Source organism: Nyctereutes procyonoides, unplaced genomic scaffold (assembly GCF_905146905.1).
Source record: "Nyctereutes procyonoides isolate TBG_1078 unplaced genomic scaffold, NYPRO_anot_genome, whole genome shotgun sequence".
Classification (NCBI taxonomy): Eukaryota; Metazoa; Chordata; class Mammalia; order Carnivora; family Canidae; genus Nyctereutes; species Nyctereutes procyonoides.
Genome location: NW_026575123.1, coordinates 3,706,641 through 3,723,511, shown reverse-complemented (window position 1 = coordinate 3,723,511; position 16,871 = coordinate 3,706,641). Strand labels below are relative to the sequence as shown.

Below are 16,871 nucleotides of genomic sequence, written 5' to 3'. Positions count from 1 at the left end.
AAGCTGGTCTGTGGTGAACGTGAACTCCACAAAGGGGCTACAGACTGCCTCAGAAATGAGTGTCAGGCTTCTCCTGGAGAAGCTTACAACTGTAGTCTGGTTGCCTGAAAACATGAGTCTAAGTTCTAATTTCTGAGTTTTTTTGGAGATGATGGTGTGGGCAAAAATTATTGGAAGATTTTGTGATTTTTTCACTTGGGAGAACTTTTCACTCAGCTGAAAAGCAACTGTAGAAAGGACAAGTATTGGGGGGCCCTGGCTGGCTCAGTTGGAAGAGCATACAACTCTTGATCTCAGGGTCATGAGTTCAAGCCCCATGTTGTATGTAGAGATTACAAAAAAAAAAAAAAAAGATAAACATTGTATTATTCCACTTGTATAAAGTATGTAGACTAGGCAAATTTATTGAGAGAGAAAGTAGAATAGTGGTTACCAGGGGTTGGGAGGAGAGGGAAATAGGGAGTTTTTGCTTCGCAGATGCAGAACTTCTGTTTGGGATGATGCAAAAGTTCTGGAAATGGATGGTGGTGATGGCTGCACAACACTACAAAGGTACTTAATGCCACTGAATGGCACACTTTAAAATGATTAAAATGGTAAAGTGTATTTTACAATTACAAACAAATACCAAAAAACAAAACAGAAAGCATTGTAGAGGAAGGAGGGAAACTCACTATACAACTTGACAAACTAATTGGAGGAAAATGTAAAATTGTTGAAGAGATTAGTCATATTAAGAAATTAAGATGGTGTGGAGTTATCCTTACAAGATGCCAGCCTTTGTGAAGAGTCATGGGGAGAAGCAAATCTGGAGGCTACTTATGAAAAACCACACGGGTCCAGTTCTGTATTCTATGATGAAGCAGATTTGATGGAAAAAACTGATGAAAAGAAATCTGGGAAGTTGGCTGCTGGCATAACAAGGAGGGTAAAAACACCAGAACATACTCAACCCCCCTGCAATCACTCAGACCTTTCCATCTGACACACAGTATTGTCCAGTATAGTTCTTCAACACAGCCTCAGCTTCATTTAAGAGCAGATCTTTTCATTCCGTTCAGTCTTTCCTTTGCTCGAAGACTGTGTTCTTCTGCCTTGTAGTAGAATTCTCCAGAGAAACAGCACCAACAGGATCTACACAGAGAGAAAGACTTATTTTAAAGAACTGGCTCACACAATTGTGGAGCAGGCAAGTCTGAACTTTGTGGAGCAGTCTGGCAGGCGAGAAATTCAGGGAAAAGTTGATGTTGCAATTTTGAGTGTGAAATCTGCAGACTGGAAAGTCAGATGGTAGTAGACAGTGCAATCTGGAGGCAGATTTGCCTTTTTGAAAAACCTCAGTCTTTGCCTTTGAGGCCTTCTACTGATTTGACAAGGCCCACCCACATTATTCAGAGTAATCTGCTTAACTCAGAGTCTATTGATATAAACGTAAATCACATCTAAAAAAATGACCTTCGTAGCAACATCTAGACTGGTGCTTGACTAAACAACTGGGCACCACAGCCTAGCAAACTGACCAATAAAATTATCTATGACACACCTCATTCTCTAATTCATAGTTCTATGTTGCCAGTGTGTCCAGGGGGACCTCTTCTTCCTCCTGCTTCTCCAGAAAGCATGTATGGACCACACCAATCCTTTTGCCCTGGCCTACCACATCCTTCAGAAACAATAAGAAATACCGATTCATCAAAATGTTTGCCTCCTTTTATTCCCTTATGTACTATTTTACTCTACCATCCTGTATCCTGCAGTAGTGAGTTCTTTTCAGGGTTGATTCAACTTTCAATCACACCCACTACTGAACCTTTTTTGGGGTTTTTTTTTTTTGTTTTTAAGAGAGAGAAAGAGAGATAACAGTGGGGAGGGGGGCAGAAGAAAAGGGAGAGAGAATCTAAACAGGCTTCACACCCAGCATTGAGCCTGATGCAGGAGCTTGATTTTAAGACTGAGATCATGACCTGAGCCGAAACCAAGAGTTTAGGTGCTTAAGCTTAACCAGACTGAGCTACCCAGGTGTCCCTGAACTGCAGACTTGAAAAAAAATCTTTCTTTTTTTATTTTATTTTATTTTTTTTATTTTATTTTATTTATTTATTCATGAGAGGCACAGAGAAGGAGAGGCAGAGACATAGGCAGAGGGAGAAGCAGGCTCCATGCAGGGAGCCTGATGTGGGACTCAATCCTGGGACTCCAGGATCACGCCCTGAGCTGAAGGCAGGCACTTAACTGCTGAGCCACCCAGGTGTCCCAAAAAAATCCCTTTTCTAAATTAATTTTGAATGGTTGCTCATTTTTAGTTTAGGAAATTACTATTACTTAAGTGACTGTATTTTTACTTAAATGAAAGATTTACAGAATTCTGATTGTTATGGTAGAGTTTTAGGCAGATACAGTTGAACATTTTTTTTTAAGCTGTTGGTTTACCATTGTTTTTCCCCATTTCCTGTACAGCACCTGATAGGTAATAGGAACTCAATAAACCCCTGCTAAATGAATCTGTTAATGTGGTAAATTAGTTAACAATTTTAATTTAGATTATTCTTCCATTCTAAGATAAATTTTAATTAATCATGATGCATTATTCTTTCAGAACACATCCAAATTAGATTTGCTTATTGAGTCACTGATTCTTCTGTGTTCCTATATAGGACTGAGGCTGTTTCTTCTCTTGTGTTGTCCTTTTCATCAGGATTATAAATGAATCACATAGCTTTCCATTTAATTCTGTGCTCTGAAATGGCTTGGATAGGATGGGAATCATCTGTTCTTTGACTGCTTGAGAGAATTCATTGTAAAACACGGGCCATGTTTGGACCATGTACGTTTTCAGTAGGTATTCTTATAACAATCATTTCAATTTCTCTTGTGGTTATTGGCATATTCGTATTTTTCCCTTATTGTGGATCTAATTTTTGACATTTAGGTTATCTTCAATAATTGTCCATTTCATTAAATATATTGGCTTAAATTACATGTGGTATTCTCTAATAACTCTGAAAATCTCCTCTATATCTATAGTGTGTCTCTTTCTATCCCAAAATTAAGTTTATCTTCTTTCTTTGATTAAACTTTCTAAAAGTTTACCTAATTGCTTGTTTTCCCCCCCAAGAAAAAACCTACTTTCGTTTTCTATTTTCATTAATTTTAGGGTTGCCAGGTTAGCAAATAAAAATATAACATGGGGGATCCCTGGGTGGCGCAGCGGTTTAGCACCTGCCGTTGGCCCAGGGCGCGATCCTGGAGACCTGGGATCGAATCCCACGTCGGGCTCCCGGTGCATGGAGCCTGCTTCTCCCTCTGCCTGTGTCTCTGCCTCTCTCTCTCTCTCTGTGTGTGACTATCATAAATAAATAAAAATTAAAAAAAAATAACATGGGACACCTGGTTGGCTAGTCAGTGGAATATGCAACTCTTGATGTTGGGGCTGTACATTCAAGTCCCAGGTTGGGTGTAGAGATTATTTTTTTAAAAATCTTAAAAAAAAAAAGTAAGACATATGTTCCCTAGTTTCCCATTTTATCCTTATTATTTTCTTTACTTTACTTTCTTTGGGTTTGCTATTCTTCTAGCTTCTTGGGTTAAAAGCCTAGGCACTTATTTTCTGTCTTTCTTGTTTTCCATAAAAGTCCATTTAAACCTACTGATTTGAGTTCCAGGGCACCTGGCTGGCTCAGTTGATAGAGTATGTGACTATTGACCCAAGGTCTTGAGTTCAAGCCCCACACTGGGTGGACGGGTTATGGAAAATGAATAAATAAATTTAAAATAAATAAACTACAGATTTCCTTCTTCTACCCCATTCCATGGGTCTTAATATATAGCGTTCTTTTTTTTGCTCCATTCTGGGTAATTTACTTCTATTTTGACTTTCATTTTAATCCAAGAGTTTTTTTTTTTAATCCAAGAGTTTTTTAAATGTCTCTTATTATTTTTTAATTTAAAAAAATTTAAGATTTTATTTATTCATGAGAGACAGAGAAAGAGGCAGAGACATAGGCAGAGGGAGAGGCAGGGTCTCTGAGGGGAGCCTGATGTGGGATTCTATCCCAGGATCCCCAGATCACAACCTGAGCCAAAGGCAGATGCTCAACCACTGAGCCACCCAGGCATCCCTTAAATGTCTCTTCTTATTCTTAATTTTTTTTAAGTGTATAGATTTGAGGATGGTTCCTTTTTTTTTTTTTTTTTTTGAGGATGGTTCCTTTTACCCTCAGTTTCTAACCTTATTACACTGTAATCACTGCATGCAGCTTGAAATTTGTTGAGCTTTTCTTTATGCTTCCCAAACTTTTTGGTGTTGTGGTAAATCTAGAAAATCATATTTGCATATCTTAGGAGGGCAAAAGAATGTAGAGACTCAGACTAGCATGCTAGTAGGAGTCAGGCTACAATCCTCAAACTCTGGCCCATGATATATGGGACCTACATAGTATACAGGTTGGGAAATAGGCTTACTACATTCATGCTCAATTTTTGTGCATGTTTTATGTGAATTGAAGAAAATGCTATTTCTCTACCTGTTGGATATATATACCAACATATATGGGCTATATATGTTTCCAAAGTTTGATTAAGATTTTAATTGTCTGGGACCCTGGGTGGCTCAGCAATTAAGCGCCTGCCTTCGGCTCAGGGTGTGATCCTGGAGTTTCAGGATCAAGTTCCTCATCGGGCTCCCTGCATGGAACCTGCTTCTCTCTCTCTATGTCTCTGCCTCTGTCTCTCTCTGGGTCTCTCATGAATAAATAAATAAAATCTTTTTTGAAAAAGATTTTGGGCAGCCCAGGTGGCTCAGCGGTTTAGCACCACCTTCCGCCCAGGGCCTGATCCTGGAGATCGGGGATCGAGTCCGACGTCAGGCTCCCTGCATAGAGCTTGCTTTGCCCTCTGCCTGTGTCTCTGCCTCTCTCTCTCTCTCTCTCTCTCTCTCTCTCTCCTGAATCAACAAATAAAATCTTTAAAAAAAAAAAAGATTTTAATTGTCTGATTCAAATCTCTCTCTCTTTTTTTTTTATGATAGTCACAGAGAAAGACAGAGAGAGAGGCAGAGACATAGGCAGAGGGAGAAGCAGGCTCCATGCACCGGGAGCCCGATGCGGGATTTGATCCTGGGTCTCCAGGATCGCGCCCTGGGCCAAAGGCAAACCGCTGCGCCACCCAGGGATCCCTGATTCAAATCTCTTATAGTTACTTTTTTTGATCTGTTGTTTTCTTAGTGATGACATTCTCCTCTTCTTCTAGTGGCAAACACTGTCCTGCTTATCAGGACATGCATTTTGTTAGGCTTTAACTACTCTGTATGTATCTTGAAACAATACATATTATTCTTTTGGTTTTAAATTTTATATAAATGATATATTACTGAATGTATTTCTTTTGGACAGTTTTTTTTTTCATTCATTTTTTTACATTTGTAAAAGTCCTCCCTATTCTGAATCTGTAGCTCAAGTCTCAAGTTTAATCACAATCTAAACAGATTCATTTATAGTAATCTTTTTATAAATAGAATCCAAGTTAACTACTCATTGCCATATATTTCTAATGTATGTTTCTCATTTTTCTATTTTAACAATGTCACTCTGAACTTTCTTGTCCGAGTGCTGCTGACTTTCTATGGCAAGATTTTCTCTAGAGTGAATGCCTCTGAGTGGAACTCTTCCAGACATTGCCAAATTGTTCTCCAAAGTGAACATACCAGTTAACTTCCCTCCAGAAGTACAGAGGAGGGATAGGTCCTATGGCTCTATGCCCTCACCAACAATTGGTATCATATTTGTATTTATTTTTGCCAAACTTCCTAAAGAATTGAGTCACGACGGGGATCCCTGGGTGGCGCAGCGGTTTGGCGCTTGCCTTTGGCCCAGGGCGCGATCCTGGAGACCTGGGATCGAATCCCACATTGGGCTCCCGGTGCATGGAGCCTGCTTCTCCCTCTGCCTATGTCTCTGCGCCTCTCTCTCTCTCTGTGACTATCATAAATAAATTAAAAAAATTAAAAAAAAAGAATTGAGTCACGTTATCGTTTCTATTTGCATTTTTATGAATCTTAGTATAATGTCGATCATTCTATTGTCATTTGATCTTCTTTTTCTGTTTATATTTTTGTCTTTTTCTAATGGGTTATTTATATTTTATTGATTTGTAGGAGTTCTTTATCTAATCTGTATGCCAGTCTTTGTGGATTTTATCTGCTACAAGTCTTCTTTCAAGTGTAACTTCTCAATTTTTGTGACTTTTAATAAGCAGACATTATTTTCCTTTTAATGTTGTTGAAATTAGGATGCCTGGGTGGCTCAGTGGTGAGTGTTTGCCTTCGGCTCAGGTCGTGATCCTGGGGTCCTGGGATCGGGTCCCTCATCTGGCTCCCTGCAGGGAGCATACTCTCCCTCTGCCTATGTCTCTGCCTCTCTCTCTGTGTGTCTCTCATGAACAAATAAATAAAATCTTTTTAAAATGTTGTTGAAGTTATCAATTTTGGGGGCACCTGAACGTCTCAGCCCATTAAGTGACTGACTCTTGATTTTGGCTTACTCATCATATCATGGTTGTGGGATCCAGCCCTGCTTTGGGCTCCACGCTCAGCAAGGAGTCTGCTTGAGATTCTCTCTCTCTCCCTTCCCTCCCCACTTGTTCATGCTCTCTCTATATATAAAGTAAATAAATAAACCTTTAAAAATAATTTATCAGTTTTTTCCTTTATGGTTTCTGTTTTTGGCTTTGTTTTATACTAAAAAGCAAGATCATAAACATATTCTCGTTTTCTCTTCTAAAATTTGCTTTTCACTCTGAATAATTTTTTTAAAAAGATTTTATTTATTTATTCATGTGAAACACAGAGAGAAAGGCAGAGACACAGGCAGAGGGAGAAGCAGGCTCCCCACAGGGAGCCCAATGAAGGGACCTGATCCCAGGACCCCAGGATCATGACCTGAGCCGAAGGCAGACGCTCAACCCACTGAACCACCCAGACATCATTTCACTTTGAATTCTTATCTAGAACTCATTTTTGGTATATCATGTGAGCTAGGTATCTAACTATGTATAAGGGGTTATCCCAGCATCAGTAATATAATAGTTCATCCTTTCCCTATAGATCCAGAATGTCCATTTATTATTTCAACAATCAGATACCATAATCTCATTTATTCATACTTAAGTGTATTATGCCTTCACATTTATTTCACAACACAAATCGTAACTTATTATAAAGTCCTAACCCCGGGGATCCCTGGGTGGCTCTGCGTTTTAGCACCTGCCTTCAGCCTAGGGCGTGATCCTGGAGTCCCCGAATCGAGACCCACGTCAGGCTCCCTGCATGGAGCCTGCTTCTCCCTCTGCCTGTGTCTCCACCCCTCTCTTTTTCTGTGTGTGTGTCTCTCATGAATAAATAAATAAAATCTTTTAAAAGTAAAATAAAATAAAGCCCTTTGGCTTTACAGCCCTCTTGCTCTACTAACTCCATTTTCTCAAATGGAAGTTTAACCATCTGTTGCATATCCTCTCTCTTCCAAGGTGGCCTTCTTTCAAGTTAGGCATTCTTAATTTTTTGCTCATCTCTATAGAAGATAGCCCCTGTTAGACTTACATCATTGCATCATTTTTCTTTCTTTTTATTATTTTATTTATTCATGAGAGACACAGAGAGATAGAGGCAGAGACATAGGGAGAGGGAGAAGCAGGCTCCCCATGGGGAGCCCAATGAGGAACTCGATCCCAGGATTCTGGGATCACCACTGCTGAAGGCTGACACCTAGGCACTGAGCCACCCAGGTACCCCATGCATCACTTTTCTTAGCCTGTTTTGAGGAAGGATGGAAGGTACCACTGGTTATACTTTGGTGGCTAGTGTTCTGATGCGGGTGCTCCTCATTCTTTCCAGATACCTCCAGACCCTGAAGGTGGGGCCCTGCTTTATCTTTCTTACTGTCACCATCCTTCCCATTTTTCTTCCCACTGGAAATAGACACCACCATTATTACATCATCTGGCTGAAGGGGTGGTAAGGAGGGATCAAACCATCTAGATATCCTTGGCTGTGGTACCTGAATTAGTCAATTTATTTGAACTTTGGACATTTTCCTGCTGCTAGCATCTACCACTTTGGGGTGATGAGCATTCAGGGCTTTCCTATATTTTGCAGCAAAAAAAAAAAAAAAAAAAAAAAAAAACCACTATTCTAGTTTTATCTATAGTAGATCTTCTTCACCTGGTCCTATGTCATGCAGGCATTTTTGTCACAATTTCTGGTCCTTGGAAAGTTCCCCCTCTTGTTTCCCAGGCAGTTGTGATGCTCTTCATCTATCTTTTCCATTCCTCAACAAAATCTGGGGCTGGAAGAAAAGATTGTGTCATTTTTGTTCAATCTATTATCTTCAAGTTCACATTTTTACCATGCTTGAGTTATACACAGAGAGAAATAATCAAAAAAGTGGTCCATAGGAACCAAAATATCACCTTTTCTGATAAAAGCCACTGGAGAATGTAGCTTAGCATGAAAGGCAAATGAGCTTACTACTACTGAACCACAGAATTATATAGACTTAACTAGCCGAACCTGGCAGCCCCAAGCGAACCTGGGTGGCCCTGCCCTGCAAGAAGCAGAGCTTGTGCTTTGTTGGGCTGACTGGCTCCCGAAGAGGAAGAAGAATAAAACCAAGCCCATGATGCTCAATTTATTATTCCAGAATTTACCAATCAGATTACATTACCCTCTCCAAGAACACAGATCTACTAAGTTAGGTTCCTTCGCTATGGAAGGTGTATTCATTTCCTGTTGCCACTGTAACAAATTACAACATGCTTACTTACAACACAGCTTTATTCTCTAGTAGTTCTGGAGGTCAAAAGTCCAAAATCCATTTCACTAAGGTAAAATCAAGGTGCTGGCAGGTTTTTTGTTTCTGTTGTTGTTTGATTGTTTTTTGTCATTTGTGGCTGCCTGTGCTTGTTGGGTTGTGTCTCCTTCCTCCATTGCCAAAGCTCATCATTTCCATTCTGGTTTTGTCATCACATCACATCACCTTCTTCTGACTCTTAACTCCTCCTGTGTCCCTCTTGTAAGGACCCTTGTGATTACATCAGGCCAACCAGATAATCCAGGATAACCTCCCCACCTCAGGATCTTAATTTACAGCTGAAAAGTCCTTTTACACCATAAGGTAACATATTCATTGGTTCTGGGGATTAGGACATGGACATGTTTGGGGAACCATTCAGCCTATGACAGAAGGTAATATCAAAAGTTGGACAGCCCGGGTGGCTCAGCGGATTAGCGCCGCCTTCAGCCCAGGGCCTGATCCCACGTCGGGCTCCCTGCATGGAGCCTGCCTCTCCCTCTGCGTGTGTCTCTGCCTCTCTCTCTTTCTCTGTGTTCTCATGAATAAATAAATAAAATCTTAAAAAAAAAAAAAAGTTCGTTAAGAATTATTCCCCCACTAATATTCCCTTGAATTTTGTTCTCTTAAACCACTGGTATAGACATTAAATCTATGTCAACCAGAGGTGTATCTGACATTCTTGAGAGGATCCGAGCAGCCTATCAGAACTGTCCTGCCCCATCTTCCTCTTGTATCGCCCAACTTTTTCCCCTCCCAAGAACACTGATGGGAAAGAGATTTCACTCACAAAATGTTCCAAATAGTTCCTTATAATGCATTACTTAAATAGGCCAATGCCATTTTGTATCCAAAGCTGAAATTTTCATTTTTCTATCACCCATTTTTTATCCTGCTTGTCCATGTTGTCTGCAAAGCATATCAGAGGATCAGGATGGAAATTAAATGACAAAACTACACTATTCCAATATTAATATGCACAACAAAACCTCAATAACAAAATGCCAATAGTTTTGAGGGGAAACATTTTTTAACATAAACTTCTTCACTTGATCAAATGTCTATGGAAAAATTAAAGTCCAAGGATTGAAATCCAAATCATGAGGCATGAAAGCTCAAAGAAAGTAAGGTTCAAAATAAAATGAATCCTATTTTTGTGGGTTAAAATTCAAAGAAATTAAGGTCCAAAATTTGTCTGCCCCAACTTTTTATTCTGCTCTGTCTCAGCAGGAGGGGATTTCAATGTCTGGGTAGAGTTGGAGATCTTTAGCAACTACACCTTAAGCTGGATCTCACTGGAACGGGGGCAGCTCCTACAGGGCCCAATTAGAGATTAGATTAATTACACCAGCAAGTCTGTAATGTGCTTTTTCCTAGAGTCTACAGATTTGGGAGAGGCAAAATGATCATAGCACCAGCTCTACATATACCATACCCAGATAAGTGATTTTTAGCAGGTATCTCAAGAAAAATACCCAGAATCAGTATTTTGGGTTGCCAGAGACTGTTGCAGAGACAGCAGCCTCACCAAGAAGCAAGGTGATTGAGACCAACAATCCAGAATCTATGGACTATCCATTAAAACCCAGTTAGGGCATGCCTGGGTGGCTCAGTCTGCTAAGGGTCTGCCTTCAACTCAGGTCATGATCCCAGGGTCCTGCCACTGAGTCCCACATCTGACTCCCTGCTCAGTGGGGAGTCTGCTTCTCCCTCTCCTTCAACCCCTCCCCCCACTCATGTTTTCTATTTCTTTCTTTCTCTCAAATAAATAATAATTTGGGATCCCTGGGTGGTGCAGCAGTTTAGCACCTGCCTTTGGCCCAGGGCGCGATCCTGGAGACCCAGGATCGAGTCCCACGTCGGGCTTCCGGGGCATGGAGCCTGCTTCTCCCTCTGCCTGTGTCTCTGCTTCTCTCTGTGTCTCTCATGAATAAATAAATAAAATCTTTTAAAAAGTAATAATAATAATAATAATTTATTTAATAATAATAAATTAAAAAAAAACAGTTAGAAAACTACTAGCTACAGGAAATTTCCCATGATGGTACCTTGCATTTACCATATCTAGGAAGCTTTACCCGCAGCAAGGCATTTGAGGGGATGTTGCCTTCTTGCAAAGGCAGAAATCTGCAGTGGCAATACCTTCCATCAATACACCTTATTTATGGAGCTGTTCTTTCCCATCCAGATACTTAAAACCTTTTAACTTCCATCCCCTTGTGAACTTTAGGTGCCTGCACTGTAGGGTTGCAATGAAGGTGAATTCCATCCAGTAACAGAGCTCCCACGATAACCAGGAAGCATTTTCTATTCCTGTGCTGCAATGGCTTTTTTTTTTTTTTTTAAGATTTTATATACTTATTCATGAGAAACACAGAGAGAAGCAGAGATGTAGAAGGAGAAGCAGGCCCCACTGGGAAGCCTGATGTAGGACTCAACCCGGGGCCCAGGATCACGACCAATGCCAAAGGCAGATACTCAACCACTGAGCCACCCAGGCACCTGCTGCAATGGCTTTTTCCACCATCTCTTTCTATGAAATTCCTTAGGCCTAAGAAAACCATCACCTGGGGAGGATTTCTCCATCATATTTAAATAACCAGTTTCTAGCAAACTTCAAGACAAGTAGAAGGCATGGTTTTTAAGCTACAAAAACGCAAACTTAGCCTATCCACTTTTGCCCTTGAAGAAGTTCAAAGCAACATAAAAGAGGAATTAAAAAAAAAAAAAGAGGAATTAAAATCAGGGCTGTTTGTTTACATTACCCACCTAGACCTAGTACTAGCACATTGAAAACCAATCTCTCACTAGTGCTCTGCGGTCCAAAGGGAACCAAGCTGCCCCCACAGTTTAAAAACAGCAAATATTTTTCTACTCCTTTAATATCTAACAGGGCAATATATGAAAAGACTTTCTTTCTCCCTACAATGAATCCTAGCCTCAGCTTGTAACTGCTTATTAAGGCCTCTTCAGCTTGCTGGCCCCTGCGCCCTTGCCAAGGCCCTCTTACAGCTTCTGAGTGGCTTTTCCAGGGTCTTTTTTTCCCAGGCCCCCACTGTTAAGAGCCAACTGCACCATCATAAAAACCTACCTGGCTCAACAGAGGCCTATACAAACTGCCAAGATCGAAATGTCCTGCACACACTAAATAACAAGACCCCAGGGCCAAGGCCAATCCCTTGCCACTCCGAAGCCTCAGCCACTCCACGGGTATTCATTTGCTTCTCCCTAATTGTGCATCTTATTTCTCACACATCAGTTTTCTGGCCAGTACACGAAGTGTTGGAACACTGAAGCAGAACCCAAAAATACCACCCTTCCTCCTTTTCTGAGCTCAAAACAAATGAATTAAGATAAAGGAGTGGAAGAAGAAGGCCAAAGTATGACTTAGCTCCCGATAAAGCTGAGTTGAGTTAGAAGAGCTTCCCAACACCAAGAGCAAGAGCCAGCAGTTCTGGTTCAAAGCTGACTTGCCTCCCAGTGGGTGGGAGCGTCAGCCTGCCCCTGGATCAGACCCCATGCCGGCAGGATTCCAAGGAGGAAAGTGGATGAGAATGAACTGCGCATGCCCACTCTATTTCCCCCAAATTTGCCAATCAAATCATGCCTTTTTCAGTTCAGGGCTGAGTTAAGAAAGGGCAGAGAAAAGCCTAGAGCAACCGCCTTCACTTGGAAGGGTGATTTTTGCTTGAATTTTTTTTTTTTTTTACTCGTCAAAATATATATATGTTACTTGAATACTTAAACTTGACTTTTTAAAAAAACCAAAATGGTAGAAGCTCCCATCAGGTAGGACTGTGATGCTGTGGTTATAATCTGGAATTCTAAAGATATGATTTCTGGGCATTGTCAACTAGCTTTAGGGAATGTTTACCCAGTAGTTTTTTGTATGTCTTTATGAAAAAGAAATGTCAATTCATATATATATATATATATATATATATATATATATGCATGTATTTTTTTTTTGCAGTCAATTCATATATTTATTAGCTTTCAAAACACGATTCATTGGGACACTTGAGTAACTCAGTCAGTTAAGCTTCGGACTCTTGATTTCTGCTCAGGTCATGATCTCAGGGTCATGAGATGGAGCCCCAATTCGGGCTCTGGGCATGGGGCTTGCTTAAGATTCTCCCTCTCTCCCTCTCCCTCTGCCCTTCCACCCTGAGCTCACTCTTTCTTTCTCTCTCAAAACACCAAAAAAAACACAACAACAACAACAAAAAAAAACCAAAAAAACACAATTCACAATTTGGAGCAAGATTTAAATAAAAGCCTTTCTCAGTTCTAGAGGCAAATGTTGTCAGCCTTCTCAGATTCCCTCCACTGCCTCTTCTGTTCTTTTCTTCCATCAGAGCCCCACCCATGCGAGTCACAGCACACTTCCAGACTGCAAGGAACCAGCCATGCAGCAATGTGTGAACTTAATTTCCAGAGGGGTCACAGAGGGGCCAGACCACACCACCTGGAAGTTCAGGGAGTTTGGCTCTGTATAGGGGGAACCTTGGCCAAGGGAAATGAAGACAGGAAAGGGCAGGTAAATGTCCCCTTGTGTCTCTCTGTCTTGGACTGCTCTGAGGCATGGCTTCTCCCTGCAGCCTTTCTGAAGAAACCCTGAGGACTGAGCAAAACCCTGCTGAAAGGCCTGCCACTGGAAAGACCACCTCCTGCTCTCACCTCACTTGCCATCTGAAACTACTTGGGCTGCTTGGGGTCATCCCTCCCTTGCCTTAAGGCCACCCTCAGCACTTACCGCATCCAAGCCCCCATAGAGCCAGCGTTTATTGAGAGTTTCTTAGGGAAGCAAAGACAATAATAATACCATACACATCATACAAGAAACCTTCCTTTTAAATATGCATCGAGTTTCTCTTTCCTCAAAAGTTCTACAGCTTATAGCTCACCCATCTCTTCTGCCTCTGCAACCTTCTCATAAAAGTTTCTTCCAAGGATCACCCTCAACCTGTGGTGGGTAGAGCAAATTGGTCTTCTCTCAGCATTTTAACTCCCTTCATTGCCAGTCACCCCGCTTAATTCAACAAATTAAGAGTGAGCTAAACACACAAAGCATTCAGCCTTCCTGTGGACAAGAAGGGAGGTATTGCCAGTACATCATTATGATACATTTTCCCCCTCTGGCACATAGGCACAAAACAAAATTCCAAGCAGGCAAGAAGCAGAGGGAAGAAAAAGTTATGTCAGGGTTAAGCAAATGTGAGGCACAAGTTTGTAATGTAATGTGTAGGAAAAGCAGATCAGAACATGGACCTCGAGGCAGAGGCAGATATAGCATGCATCTGGGTTCAGAATGAGGTCAAGTCCCCTGTGCAAGAGGAGGTCAGGAGGCAGGAAAGTGTTTTCAGGAACACTAGTGTAGGCAACAGGACTGCAGTTGTTTTTGTTTTTTTAATATTTTATTTATTTATTTGAGAGAGAGAGAGAGAGAACGAGTGGGGGGGGGATGCAGGGCAGAGGGACAGGGAGAAGCAGACTCCCCACTGAGCAGGGAGCCAGATGTGAGACTCCATCCCAGGATCTCGGGATCATGATCTGAGCTGAAGGCAGACACTTAACCGACTGAGCCACCCAGGTGCCCCAGGAGTGCAGTTTAATACTCAATCTTATTCTCAATAAATACCCCCATAAGTTTACTGCCAGGATCAGAACTGATACCATTGACAATGAGACTGATTCTAAAGTAGACAAATAGGGCAGCCCTGGTGGCTCAGTGGTTTAGCGCCGCCTTCAGCCCAGGGCCTGATCCTGGAAACCTGGGATCGAGTCCCACGTCGGGCTCCTTCCATGGAGCTTGCTTCTCCCTCTGCCTCTCTCTTTCTCTCTCTGTGTGTCTCTCATGAATAAAGAAATAAAATCTTTAAAAAAATATAAAGTAGACAAATAGATCACCTGCCTAGAGTTAAGAGATGAAGAACCAGGAAACCTGCTTAACATTAATATTTTCCCCCTGTTGGGACACCTGGGTGGCTCAGCGGTTGAGCATCTGCCTTTGGCTCAGGGTGATCCTGGGGTCCTGGGATCGAGTCCCGCATCAGGCTCCTTGCAAGGAATCTGCTTCTCCCTCTGCCTGTTGTCTCTGCCTCTCTGTGTCTCTCATGAATAAATAAATAAAATCTTCAAAAAACTATTTTCCCCCTATTTAAAAGGAAAGTTTCCTATATGACATGTAATATATTCCTCTTATGTATTAGTTTCTATTGCTGCTATAACAAATTACCTCAAATTTATTGGCTTGACACAACACAAACTTAATACCTTGCAGTATTGGCTAGAAGTCTGAGATGGGTCTCATGGGGCAGCAGTCCAGGTGTTAGCAGGGCTGCATTCCCTTCTGAAGCCTCTAAGGGAGAAGCCTTTTCCTTGCCTCTTCCAGCTTCTAGAAGCTGTGCATTCCTTGGCCCATTGTTCCTTCCTCCATCTTCAAAGCCAACCAGGGCAGGCTGAGTCCTCTTCTCCTCTCACTCTGATGCCTTCTGCCCTCCTCTTCTACTTTGCAGGATCCTTGTGACATTCGTCCACTTAGACAATTCAAAATAATCTCCCTGTTTGAAGGTCAGCAAATTAGCAAACATAATTCCATCGGCAAACGTCACTCATCATTAGCCATGTAACATATATTCACAGATTCTGGGGATTAAGGTGTGTACATCTTTGGGGATCCATGATTCTGCCTACTACATGGTAGTGAGTGCTATGGAGAAAAACAAATCAGGGATGAGGGAGAAGGAGTGACCAGTCTTCTATACTCATGGCTCCTTCTGGCCATATCTGTTTTTGCTTTGAAGGATTCATTTATTTAGATTGGGCCCACCTGGATGATCCAAGCTATTCTCCCCATTTCAAGATCCTTATCATAAATTGCATTTGGAAAGACTCTTTTGCCACTTCAGGTAATATTCACAGGTTCCAGGGACTAAGTGATAGATATCTTTGGGTAGCCATTATTCTGCCTACCAATCTTATCTGTGATAGAATTTTCTAGAGACCTAGGCTTGTCATTGACTCTAAAATTTCCAGCTGGAGCTCTAACAAAAGCCCTTTCAGAGAATTCAACTAGTAGATATAATTACTTCAATTTAGTCAGAAAGCAAAAGATTTCTCATGTTAGCTCCCTAAATTGGAAAAAAAAAATGTGTACTCTTCTCTTGGCTCAGAAATGAAGCAGCAGTATTATGCCACCACCACCATTAAGATACAGAAGAGTTACATCAGCCCAAATAATCCCCTTATGCTGCCTCTTTATAATCAATACATCCCCTCACCCCAAGTCCCTGGTAACCAATAATCTCTAAGAATAGCAGATAAATGGAATCATACAATCAGTAGTCACTCAGATCTGCTTCTTTCACTTAGCAAAATGCATCTGAGATTTATCCATGTTGTTGTGTGTATAGTTTGTCCCTTTTTACTGCTAAGGAGTATTTCATGGTATGGATATACCAGTTTGTTTATCCATCTCACTGTTGATGGACATTTTGGTTTCTAGTATCTGATGATTATGAATAAAGTTGCAACAAACATTCATTTATAGTTTTTTTGCGTGTGAACTTAAGTTTTTGTTTCTCTTGGGTAAATACCTAGGATTACTGGTAAGTGTGTGCTACCTTTATAAGAAACGCCTACACTGTTTCTAAAGTGGCTGTGCCATTTTGCTTCCTAACAGCAGTGTATGGGAATTCTAGTGGCTCCACATCTTCACCAGTGTTTATCGTCAGTTTTTGTTTTGTTTTAGTTTCAGTTGAGTTAGATAGGATTGGTTTGGGTTTTCAGCCATTCTAATAGGGGTATGGTATTGTCTTTTTTTTAAGATTTTATTTATTTATTCATGAAAGACACATAGAGAGAGAGAGAGAGAGAGAGAGAGAGAGAGAGAGAGAGGCAGAGATACAAGCAGAGGGAGAAGCAGGCTCCATGCAGGGAGCCGGATGTGGGACTCGATCCTGGGACTCCAGGATCACGTCCTGGGCAGAAGGCAGGCGCTAAACCGCTGAGCCACCCAGGCGTCCTGGG

At 41.3% G+C, this 16,871-nt stretch overlaps 1 long non-coding RNA gene across 1 annotated transcript in view; it reads right to left on the bottom strand.

Moving 5' to 3' along the window:
• Window positions 1-375: 375 nt before the first annotated feature.
• The window catches only part of LOC129517132 (uncharacterized), a 38,601-nt gene continuing 22,105 nt past the window's right edge, over window positions 376-16,871 (bottom strand). Inside the window, exons 2-4 of the long non-coding RNA XR_008665956.1 lie at window positions 15,117-15,403; window positions 8,213-8,336; window positions 376-1,134 (exon numbers count right to left, since the gene is read on the bottom strand). This is a non-coding gene — a long non-coding RNA (uncharacterized LOC129517132). The remainder of the gene's footprint in view (window positions 1,135-8,212; window positions 8,337-15,116; window positions 15,404-16,871) is intronic.